Raw genomic sequence first — 12440 nt, forward strand, 5'->3', positions numbered from 1 at the left:
AGTGTCGTCCCGGATAACAATGAATGCCAGCGACAGATCGAGAAACTAATCTCGCTAGATCTGAAGAACGACGAGAAGACCAAGCTGTCGATCTGAAGGACCGATCATCACACGTTGCCATCAACTCCGAGGTGCACCCCAAAAGATTGCCGCCAGTGTGGGAGTAGAGTTGAGGTAGATTTATTAGTCTGGACGCCGCTCCCACCAACCAACGATGCACCACATGAGACAAAACCTAACCATAACTACTAGGTCAGAACGGAGGAACGGGATCCCCTCTCCCTCCCGCCGCTGCTGGAGCAGCCAGCGGAGGAAGAGGAGATATTCTTTTTTTTTTCGCGAGTACGCCAACGGCGTACCATATCTTTATAGAAGGCAGAAAAAAACATACAAGAAGACTACAACTCGCTGCAAACAACGAGCGTAGCACACACACTCCACCACAGACACAACAACAACAAAACCTAGAGGAGCCTGACCTAAGCTAAACTACAAAGCCGCGTCACGACCAACATCGAACGCTTCCAAAGAACAGACCCTCCAGAGCCTTTCCTTGTCGACGCACCATCTGAAGAGATGGACGGCGGGACTCGGACAAACCCAGGAAGAAGAGGAGATATTCAAGGCCAACGTCCTGGCTGGTGGAGATTGGGAGGAACTTGGCCGCTGCCGCCTCTCGGGAGAGAAGGATGAGGCAGAACGGTTTGCATTAGGAACAAGGAGGGTCGCCAGATGCTGACGAGTGCACAAATATAAACTGTTATGTGCATCGTCTTCCGTCGTCGCAAATCAAGATATGCCTGACGCCTCGTCATCTGAATAACATGGAGAAAGCTAGCCAAAGAGAAAATTGTTATCACCCCTGGCCTGGTTAACTGATCATGAAGAAACCAATTTGCGCAACAGCGCAAGTCAAAGAGCCAATAGGCCCTGGGCTTATGCTCTTCTCTCAAGGTACACCGGGTATGCTGCTTGCCAAATGTGCACATGCCAGACGCATCCCCTTGGAGGTGAAGTCAAGGCTAGAATAGCTCTGCACGAGCAAGCCAGCCTACGCCGGTTCCGCGCCGTTTCACCCCCCGAGCTCCTGTTCGTGGAGGTTTTGCTGGTAGAGTTGAGTCACACAGTGCTGGTCCAAAAAAGCGCTCTTCAGATGATGCTGAGTTAAATACCGTGGAGGATTTGAAGGACACTGCCACAAGCCCAATTAAACCTGGTACGCATAATACCCATGTGATAGAGGGTAGTCAAAACGATCATGGAGCCAGGAAGCAATTGGAGATGATTTCGCCTGAAGACAGTGGTGAAAATAGGATGGAGGCTAGTCCTACAGAAGGCGAGGTCCCTACACCCCCTCTTCCCCCACAGTATGTGAAAACAAAAGATTTGAAGAAGGCAAAGAAAGCGCACAATCAGGATTCTGAATTTGAAAATCTGGCATCATCGGCGGCATCCCTTGAGGATGACCGCCGGGCCTAATGTGTCTCCTAGGCTGGAATTGTCGTGGGTTGGGGCATCCTGCGACAGTTCGAGAGTTGGACTGCCTAGTACAGTCCTATAAACCCTGTTTGGTGTTCCTGTGTGAAACTAGACAAAGTGACGAACGAGTAAAAAATCTTCGTTTCCGTATTGGCATGACGGGCTGTTTTCAAGTTTCTGGAGATGGCAAAGGAGGAGGTATTGCACTATATTGGCAGGAAGGGATTACTGTTGATCTGCTCTCTTTTAGTAAACGACATATTGATGTGCATATCAGTGGTGGGACATATGATCATATGTGGCGGTGCACTTTTGTTTATGGTGAACCAAAAGCAAGCGATCGACATCAGTTTTGGACTACTATTAGATCAGTTAAAAATAACTCTTCTGAACCCTGGTTAATGTTGGGAGATTTTAATGAGCCAATGTGGCAAGAAGAGCACTTTTCGCGGACAAGACGTTCCGAAAGTCTGATGAGGGAGTTCAGAGAGACTTTGTCCTTCTGTGATCTCTATGATATTGGTTTTGTAGGTACTCCTTGGACTTGGGATAATAAACAAAAAGGAGAGCGCAATGTAAAGGTCCGTTTGGACAGAGCGGTGGCTACCCCAGCTTGGTCAAGTTACTTCTCAGAATACAGACTGAGGCACATCTCCTCATCCAGGTCGGATCATACTCCTCTTCTTTTATCGGTGGAGCAGGCTGAAAATTGCCGGGTGGATAGACCGATTCGACGGTATGAAGTGGCTTGGGAGCGGGAGCCCTCCCTATCAGCGGCAGTAGAGGAAGCATGGTCGCGCAGAGTGCCTTGTCAAGATCTAGGCGATATAAATAGTTCCCTCAAGGAGGTTATGTCTGGTTTGTACAGGTGGAAGGCTGTCCATTTTAAATCGCTGTCAAAGGAAATCAAAAAGAAGAGGGACAAACTTGAAGAGTTGCATGGTCGGAACGACGATAGTAGTAGTGTGGAGATTCTAAAACTCACAAAAGAGATGGATGAACTCCTGTACAGGGAGGAGATAGCATGGCTACAACGTTCTCGCATTACTTGGCTGCGGGAAGGGGATCAAAATACAAAGTTTTTTCATCGACAAGCATCAAAGAGACAAAAGAAAAACAAGATTCGTAAGTTGAAAAGACCTGATGGCTCATGGACCATGGATACTCGAGAGATGGAAAATATGACTTCTGCTTTCTTCCAAAATCTGTACACAAAAGATGATTCTGTTATTCCAGATGGGGTTACAAATTTGGTTGAGACAGTGGTTACCGATGACATGAATGAGGCTCTATGTGCGGACTATACAGAGAAGGAAATTAGTGATGCACTTTTTCAGATTGGACCTTTGAAGGCTCCGGGACCGGACGGTTTTCCTGCTAGGTTTCTACAACGGAACTGGGGCTTAATCAAAGAGGAGGTTGTCGCAGCCGTGCAGTTGTTTTTTGAAACTGGAGTTATGCCATCGGAAGTTAATGACACGGCTATCGTCATGATCCCAAAAAAGAATGAACCGGAAGAATTGAAGGATTTCAGGCCTATTAGCTTATGCAACGTAACCTACAAAGTGGTGTCGAAGTGCGTTGCAAATCGGCTGCGCCTTATTTTAGATGAGATCATTGCGCCGACTCAAAGTGCTTTCATTCCCGGCAGACTTATTACTGACAATGCTTTGATGGCGTTCGAGTGCATCCATTCTATTCAGACGGGGGGTGCTGCTAGAGCAAAATTTTGTGCTTATAAGTTGGATATGGCCAAAGCTTATGACCGGGTAGATTGGAGTTTCTTGGAAGGAGTTTTAGCGAAGTTGGGCTTTCAAAGTAAATGGATACGGTGGGTGATGGCATGTGTGACCTCCGTACGGTACTCAGTTCGCTTTAACGGACATATGTTGGACTCTTTCTCTCCTTCTCGCGGTCTTCGCCAAGGTGATCCACTTTCGCCATATTTATTTTTGTTTGTGGCTGACGGTTTATCATGCTTGATCAGAAAAGAGATTGAAAATGGAGCACTCCATGAGCTTCAAATATGTAGACGTGCCCCTGGCATATCTCATCTTTTCTTCGCGGATGATAGTCTTTTATTCTTTGAAGCCTCTATCCAGCAAGCAACGGTGATCAAGTCAATTCTTGACAAGTATGAAAAAAGTACGGGACAGCTTGTTAGTCTGGGAAAGTGTTCAATAATGTACGGCAATCAATGCACCCCGGAGACGCAACATGCGATCAAAGAGATCCTCAACTATGAGACCTCAAGCTTTGAGGAGAAATATCTTGGATTACCCGTTCCTGAGGGTAAAATGAAGAAGGGCAAATTTAAAACATTGAAGGAAAGCTTCCAAAATAGGGCCGGTGACTGGACAGAGAAATATTTGTCATCTGCTGCAAAAGAAACACTTGTCAAGGCTGTTCTGCAATCCTTGGCGACATATGCTATGGGGGTTTTCAAATTTCCAGTCGGCCTTACTGAAGATCTATCTCACATTATCCGAGACTTTTGGTGGGGAGATGTAGAAAACAGGAAACGTATGCACTGGATGTCCTGGGAAAAATTGACCCGACCAAAATCACAGGGTGGTATCGGATTTAGGGATCTCAGAATTTTTAACCAAGCTCTCTTAGCCCGTCAAGCGTGGCGATTAATCCAATTCCCTGACAGCTTATGTGCAAGGTTACTGAAAGCAAGATACTTCCCATCAGCGCATCTCCTTGATACAGCGTTCATTCAAAACGTGTCGCCGGCATGGGAAGGGGTAATGCACGGACTGGAGCTGCTAAAGAAAGGGGCTATTTGGAGGATTGGGTCTGGGTCGAGTGTGCGGATTTTCCGTGACAATTGGATTCCACGTGCAGATGCTCTAAAAGTTATGACTAGGAGAGGGAACGCGAGGCGCCGATGGGTTTCAGAACTCATAAATCCCGATACTAGGACATGGGATGAAGAGAGGGTTCGAGAATGTTGTATACCTATGGATGTAGAAGCGATCCTGGCAATCCAGATTCCGAGCAGACAATGTGATGATTTCGTGGCTTGGTTCCCGGAAAGTAATGGTCTGTTTTCCGTTCGTTCAGCTTACCGCCTTGGCCTCCAACCGCGCCTGTCGAATCTCAGCGGTGGGCAGTCCAGTTCGGAACCAAATGGAGATAGGAAAATCTGGGAGCTAATCTGGAAGGCCAAGGTTCCCCGTAAACTCCGTGTTTTTGCATGGAAGGTGGCCTCATCGACCCTGGCTGTTCGGTCTGCCTTACATCGGCGCATAAACTCGGTCGATCCGATTTGTACCATATGTGGGGCTGAAGGAGAAGATTCACATCATGCTCTCATCAGATGCACGTTGGCAAAAGCTTTGCGACATGAGCTTCGTAGCCACTGGGATTTACCTACTGAGGAGGTTTTTAGATTCAATGGAGATGAGTGGTTCTTCCTTCTTTTGTCCAATGTTTCTGAACAAATGAGAACGAAAATCATCTTCATGCTTTGGAGAGTCTGGCATCATCGAAACAACATCGTCCATGGGGATGGGAAAGCGAGGGTCTCGGCCTCGGTTCCCTACCTGTGTAGCTATATCACATCCTATGCGGCTGCTACCGGAGCTGGTTGGGAGGTGAAGGGCAAAGCTCCAGCGGAACCGGAGCACCTAGCAAACACCGATGGCGCACACACTGTCTCGGGCTGGCTGGTTCCGACAGAAGGTGAGCTGAAGGCGAATGTAGACGCAGCCTGGGATTCAACGACCAGAAGAGGTGGAATTGGCGTTGTGGTTCGTGATCATCATGGTAAACCAGTTCTCACGGACTGGAGATTTATACCTGGGTGTGCAGGAGCAGAAGATGCTGAAGCGCTAGCATGTTTGCAGGGTTTAAAACATTTGATTGCTCTTAATGGACGATCATCTGTCCTTGAATCGGATTGCATGCGGGCTGTTCAAGTTCTTACGTGCAATGATATGGACAAGTCCAACAATTTTGGTGCATCTACAGTGAAAGCAGGGAGCTGCTGAAAGTGTTCTCTAGTATTAGAATTGCTAAAGTGGATCGGATGTGTAATTCAGTAGCTCATAGTTTAGCACAATTAGGCAAGAGTGGTACCTCGGGTTACCTCCTTGGTTCTGCCCCGACATGTGTGTTGGAGGGTATCAAGAAGGATTGTAATTTGGCTCTGCCTGACTAAAGCAGCAAGTTTCTGACGCACTCTTTTCCTTACCAGGGTACCTAAGGGGACTGGAAGGTTTTTAATGAGGCGGCTTGCTTGCTTAATATATTGTGCTTTACTCTCAAAAAAAAAAAGAATAGCTCTGCACGACATACGGCCGGCCCAGCTTAACCTTGAGAATAGCTATATTTAGGAAGACTTATACTCCGTGCTGACACCTCTAACTTAGAATTTAAGCCCTTTGAAACGTTAATAGTTGTAGGGGTGTGTGTAAGGATTTCGTTCAACTGGCTGCGCTTCCGGGTTTCAATCTACTCCACGCTTAAACAAGACTAGCAAAATGTGGCGTGGCGCGGCGGCACGCCGCGCCGATGAAACTATACTGGAGGTTACAACGCATGCATAGTAGTGACTATGTAGGGAAATTTCATGAATATATCTGGTACACACAAATATGAGTTACAACTTATAGTTCAATGGTAGATTAAACATATGATGCTGCTTATCCCATACAAAACAATGCGTGCCCCTGCGGTTCTACATTTTTAAGGCTTATATGGTCTATGGTTCAGCCAATCGGTCGAAAGCAGGCAGCATAGATCAGTAAGCCAACCTGGTCTTCAGCAAAAGACGAAGCGCCTCGGTAGGGGCTTATCCATTATATATATGATTTGGAGCCAACTATCAAATGTGGCCGGTCTGACTTCCATCGCACTAACTTAAATGTAAGGTATCGTTATACAACCGAGTTATCCGATTTTGGCTGCACGAAATAGATCCTGCAGGTGTAAGGAACGACACCAGTTAACTAAGTTACATGATATTACGTACAATCATTTTTCTTGTGCCCTTCTAGTCGTTAGCCCCAGCTTTCCCGGTAGTAGTCTTCATCGTCCTAAGAAAGAACAATGATCTCCTTTCCCTTGACCAAGGTGAATGGCTGGGAGGACTATTGTTTCCTTTGTCAGGTGGTCAACATTTTCACCGTCGGCAAAGCCAACACTCTTCACCGCGGTAAGATTCTCGGTTCTCGCCCAATCAGTGGTGGCAGCAAGAACCCGTGTGATGGCAATGGCTCTATAACCCAAAGAAAGTAAGGCTCCAATACCACATGAAAATCAACAACATAACTTTGTCAGTGGATAATACTGAGTTATAAATAACATACCATTAGTTTTCAAGCAAGAAGAGGATCTGTGCCTTATCAAAGCTATGGGAAATGCATCCATAGAGCGTTTAGATAATAGATTGTTCCGTAGCATGAATGTCAGTAGCCCAACATTATTCATGCATTTAAGTGATCTTCTCTCCCAAAATTTCCCTCTTCGAGGAAATGGCCGACTTCACTTGTGCATTAAGAGTAATTTTATTTCCACTAATGACTTTAGTAGCATAGTATGTTTGAGACACTGATTAGTGCATGAATACCACTGCATTTTCTTCGTGAGCACCAAGGAAAATGAAAATAACAGCTTGTTTTTGGCCTTGCGGCCTGATGGCTCCCTGAACACGCAAACTTAATTTAAACTTCTCTATAATGCTAAATTAAGGAAGCAGAGCATGCAAGGGAAATCAGATTTTTAATTAAAGAGAGTACCATCATGCATTCAGTATATATCACTATTTGGTGTGGGAATAAAAAAAGTACATAGTCGTACTGACTTACTGAAGTCTGCAAAGTATGTACTGACTATGCAATTATTCAATTATCGCAAAGTTACACAGTTATTTTCTGTATCGGCTTAATTTGCAAAGAAATTTATAACACCTTAATTTTATCAAAATTAATATGCAGCAACAAACTACTTTAAAAGTCATTCTAGTGCCTTGATATCACCCAAACCTGGTGTGTGAGAGATTGCAAGTTAATTACTCTAGAATTCGGGAGACATCATTTAATGGAGCAGTGAAGTCTACTCAGACTCTAAAACATGTACTGCCAACCCACAAGTAAGAAGCATGTGTGCAAAATAAAGGAAACCATGTCATTTGGATTCCTCTATGTATATGTTGGCTGTACGGTTCTCATGTGACATTATTTGTAACTCCTATGATATTATCTGTAATCACCTTACTTGAGAAGGGAAAGAGAAGTTTCTCTATCTCATAGGTACATTGTTTATAATCACGTAAGTAAATTTAAGAGTAACAAAATAGCACTTTTACAATAGAGACAAAGAGGATAAAAACCAAAGGATCGAATTGGTCCACCTATTTGATTTTCTGATGGTCTTGAATCTCTCGAGGCTATGGGCCTGTCAACTCTAGTTTCTTTGGCAGATTCAACATTGTAAATCTGAATGGTTAAATCACGTAAGTAAATTTAAGAGTAACAAAATAGCACTTTTACAATAGAGACAAAGAGGATAAAAACCAAAGGATCGAATTGGTCCACCTATTTGATTTTCTGATGGTCTTGAATCTCTCGAGGCTATGGGCCTGTCAACTCTAGTTTCTTTGGCAGATTCAACATTGTAAATCTGAATGGTTAAATCAAAGAAAAAATACATCTTTGAAACGTAATTGAAGAATTGATGATAAAAGATGAATGGCCTTCGAAAGAGACAAATATGGTGCTATTTTTTCAACTGCAAAAGCAAATGGTTGCATTTCTTTGAATAGCAGTAAGAGTGACCTTCAGATCAAGCATGGGGTCTACAAAACGCGGAGGCATGCACAAACTCGGTATGAACCTCAAAGCCACCACACTGGGTCTACAAAACGGCTAATGCTTGCTTTTTTGGTGAGTGCGTTGGGTTGGCCGCTCTTTGACAGAGCTGTTAGAAGCCTCGAAGAAAAAGTTATTGTTCATAAGAAACTTGTTTTCCAACTTTTGCAGAATCAAGATAATAACCTAATGATGCCTACGAAATAATCCATATGGTATCACTAAATAAGCAGGTAAGGAGGACTTAGAAATCAAACTAAGTGCAACTCTGAGAATACAATGCCTCATAAAATTCCATTTCATTTTTATCAAAAGAGACTCACCTAAGATGTACAAATTAAACTTCGTGCAACTGGTGGGAAGAGGAGCAATTAAATCCATCATGTATATCCCGACTCAATGTCACCTAAGGTGTAAAAATCTTCTTGCAAGTGGTAGAAAGAGCATTTATTCAATTCATCAAGCATATAACACTTACAACCTTTGGTGGAAGAGCAAGATCTACATCTCAGCATATTTTCGTCCACCTTAGCACTATGCCCTTCAAGACTTTTTCCTTGAGAAGGGTCATGGCCCTGTGGCCCTCAAAACTCGCTGACCCATGTAGTAGCAGTCTCGCTATGTACTGTCAAAGAGTGGCTTTGTGTCAGCAGAGATAATTTCATCAATAAAAATACATGAATATAAGGGACATATCAAACTCTTACTGAACTTACTCCAGCAGCAAAAGTGCCTGACTGGTGAGTGACCACGGTCACATTTTTTCTTCATTTTGCAGGAGATTAGGGGTCGTCAACCAAAATGAAGAAATAAGAGCAATGGTAAAAGTAGGTAATCAAATATTGCGTGACACAACTGCAAGCAGGAACGCACATCAAAAGAAAACGTGTTTTTCCTTTTTAATAACCAAAAAGTTGCAGATATACAACATGGTCTAGGCAAACCAACAATCACCTTACAGAACCAAACCGTTTCTGAGCAAATTGGCCAAGCACGCTGAGTAAAGAATCAATTATCTCATCCCTGCTACCTCCTTTAACAACTGAAAATAGTTGCTTAAAATCACCTCGTAAAACCGCAGTTTTCCACAGTGACATGCTTCCACAGTGCTTCCACCGAAAGGAAGCAAGCTTCAAGAGCTATCTTCACTCGACATATTTTGTATATGTTCTTTCCAGCAAAACGTTTTACTTGTTGCCTAAAACAGCAACGGTCAGGCCTTTACTCAATGGTAACAGACAGAAAAGTAGGATTATCAGATTCCCAGTGCTGAGTGCACTTCTCCAATTCAAGAACAATGGTCTGTTTTTTAACTTCAAGCTCAAAAAAAAGTAGAATCATGATATCTGAAATTACGCACGAACGTTTTCTGTTGTGATGTCCAAAATGAAAAAAAAAATTGAACGTTCTCTAGTTTGGGAATGATCTACAGGATTAAGTACCTCTCTAAGAAACCATTAAATTAGGTACCATAGTGGGTACTAAGCACCTATTTATAGTCTGACTGGAGCAAAAAAATAGCACCAACAGCAAGATATATTAGAGGAGCTATCACCAACCTGAAGCACAAAACGCAGAACACCAACGCCACCCTCATCAGGCCAAGACAGCAATATAAGTGCTGATGATATGGGAACATTGCACTTTGTTGTAGAGCCTGCAACATCCTCCATAGCTAGTCCTCTGCAAAGATTCTGTCAAGAGAATCAGGAGAACACTTTGAAATTAAGTTATTCCAAACTGGGATTTTAAATACCATACAACACATTATGAACGGATTCATAAGGCAACAAAATAGTTTCCAAGGATGAGAGGTTGGGAGATGCATGTTGCAGAGTAATGCATCAATGTGTTGACATTCTTTACATCTAGCTGGGTATCTATGAAAGCAAAATCCGCACCAAACTAATTAGTTTTTTATTTCTTTTGCTTCCTGTTACTTAGGCCTACAATAGTTGAGCTACAGATAACTGAACAAAGTAATTCAGATGATACATTAGGTGATTTGAGTGTAGAGCACGATATTAAGCAAAATTATCATGTATTCAGCAATCGTATTATCAATTTATTTTGTTCACAAATTGGAATGTACCTTTCCATTACTAATCAGCCTGTTTTGCCTCATAGCCGTACACAGCCATGTATCCTAATGTCTGATGCAAGAATAAGGTGCGTGAAATCCTAACAAGTCAATCTGAGTGGCTGAGTGGGCAAGGAAAACGAACCAGAACTGCTAAGTTCGCCGGTCCAATCGTCCATGGGGCATGAGGTGGCCGCCATACATGAAGGGAAGTAGCCAGATCTCAGGGAAGGGAACATGGACTGGCAGGACTGCAGCCGCACTACCGCCAAGGAAGGATGCACGCCATGTGTGAACAACAGTACGCGTACGATAGACCCAGCAGACCTTGCAGGACGGCCTCCGCTTTGCCGCCGTGCACCTCGTGCTCGTGCTTCCCATCCCCTTTGGCCTCCTCCTCCTCCTCCATATCCGGCTCCTCCTCCTCCTCCTACTCCTCCTCCACCTCGATCCCCGGCCTCGTGTTCATCGCCTCTGCATCGGCCGCCACCAAAGTAGGGTGCTCTATGCCAGAGGTCGCCGCTAGCTCTTTTGCTGGATTGGGGGCGCTCTAGGGTGCGGTAAAGTGCCACCATAGAGCTGTTTTAGTGAGAGGGTAGAGGAGTTATGGCAAAAGATTCACCTGCTACACGCCGTTTGAGTCGCCGCCGTCTGACGCCGCAATCGCCGCGACCTCAAATCATCGCTGCCTCTGCTCGAGCGGTTGAGCCTGCTCATGCCCTTGAGCCCCGCCTTAGCGCGCCCGTAACACGCAGGAGTGGCGGCTCCACGGGGAGAGGCGTGGTCCTTGAGACCTGCTGCTCGCCAGCACGACCCGGCACCGCGCCGGCCTCCTCCGCCGCGGAGCCTCGCCGGCCTTCTCCGCCGCGGAGCCTCGCCTCGATCACAGGCACGCTGTCCTCGGCCTACTTGCGCGGCTCTTCCATGTGTGAGGATGACGGCGACGGCGTGGAGGAATGAAGAAGATGAGACAGAAGATGGGGGAGATGGGGCAAAGATAATGGCGTGGTCGGAAGCGGTCGGACTGTGGAAACTCTGGAACGGGCGCCGCTTTGACCGTACGGTCACACAAAGTCCAAGACTTTAGACCCACCAAAAACAGCTACATCCACCCAAGCAACAAAGAAACACACTACAGAGCACTGTAAAATAAAATACATTACAGAGAAAGGTAGCATGGAAATTCCAAGAGAACACCCAAAATGTACACCGAAAACATACTGTGGGAATGAACCACAAAGTAACACACGTGTTAGCTCCATGTTAACTAAAAAAGAAATCCAAAATTATGAGAAAAAAGAAGTTTGTTACCCTTTAATATAGTAGTTATGCAGAAAATGCAGAGTTTACGGTAAACCAAGTCCTCTCGTAATGCCCAAGTAGCATAGAGTAAGTATCATGAACAGAGATTTTTTGCACATTGGCACCAGTGATCTTATTTTTTTAAAAAATAAAAAATTATATTTTTGAGTTTTTAAATAATTCTGAAAAAAATCGTATATAGTTAATGATGTATCCCACAAACGTGTTAAAAACAATTTCAAATGATTTATATTCTAGGCTACACAAAAATAACAAAAGTGTAGATCTGATTAGTCATTTTTAAATCTCCAAAACATATCAGATTTTGTCATTTTTGTTTAGCATAAAATAAAAAGAATTTCGGATTGTGATTTTGCATGATCGTGGGATATATCACCAACAAGCTCCAGAATTATTTTCATATTTTTTTAATAACTTGTAAAAATACCTTTTTTTTAATGGCAAGACCACTGGAACTCGGGAGTCAAAATCACTTTTCGAAGTATCATGCATTATCATACAATATAATGCTTTATTGGGATTTAAACATGGTGAAACACTTGCCATAGCATAACTCTTACTAAAATTTCGTTATTTTATAATTCATTGTCTAAAATTAGCAAGAAAAGTACACGAAAGCAGGTCAAACAAACATGAAAATATGCAAAAGCATCGAACGAGATTTTGGTAATCCACCGCCAAGTCAAACGAAGTCTAACTAGTTTTTGCCCATGGATATATAAAATAACGGATTTAAGAAA

Source organism: Lolium rigidum, chromosome 1 (genome assembly GCF_022539505.1).
Source record: "Lolium rigidum isolate FL_2022 chromosome 1, APGP_CSIRO_Lrig_0.1, whole genome shotgun sequence".
Taxonomy (NCBI): Eukaryota; Viridiplantae; Streptophyta; class Magnoliopsida; order Poales; family Poaceae; genus Lolium; species Lolium rigidum.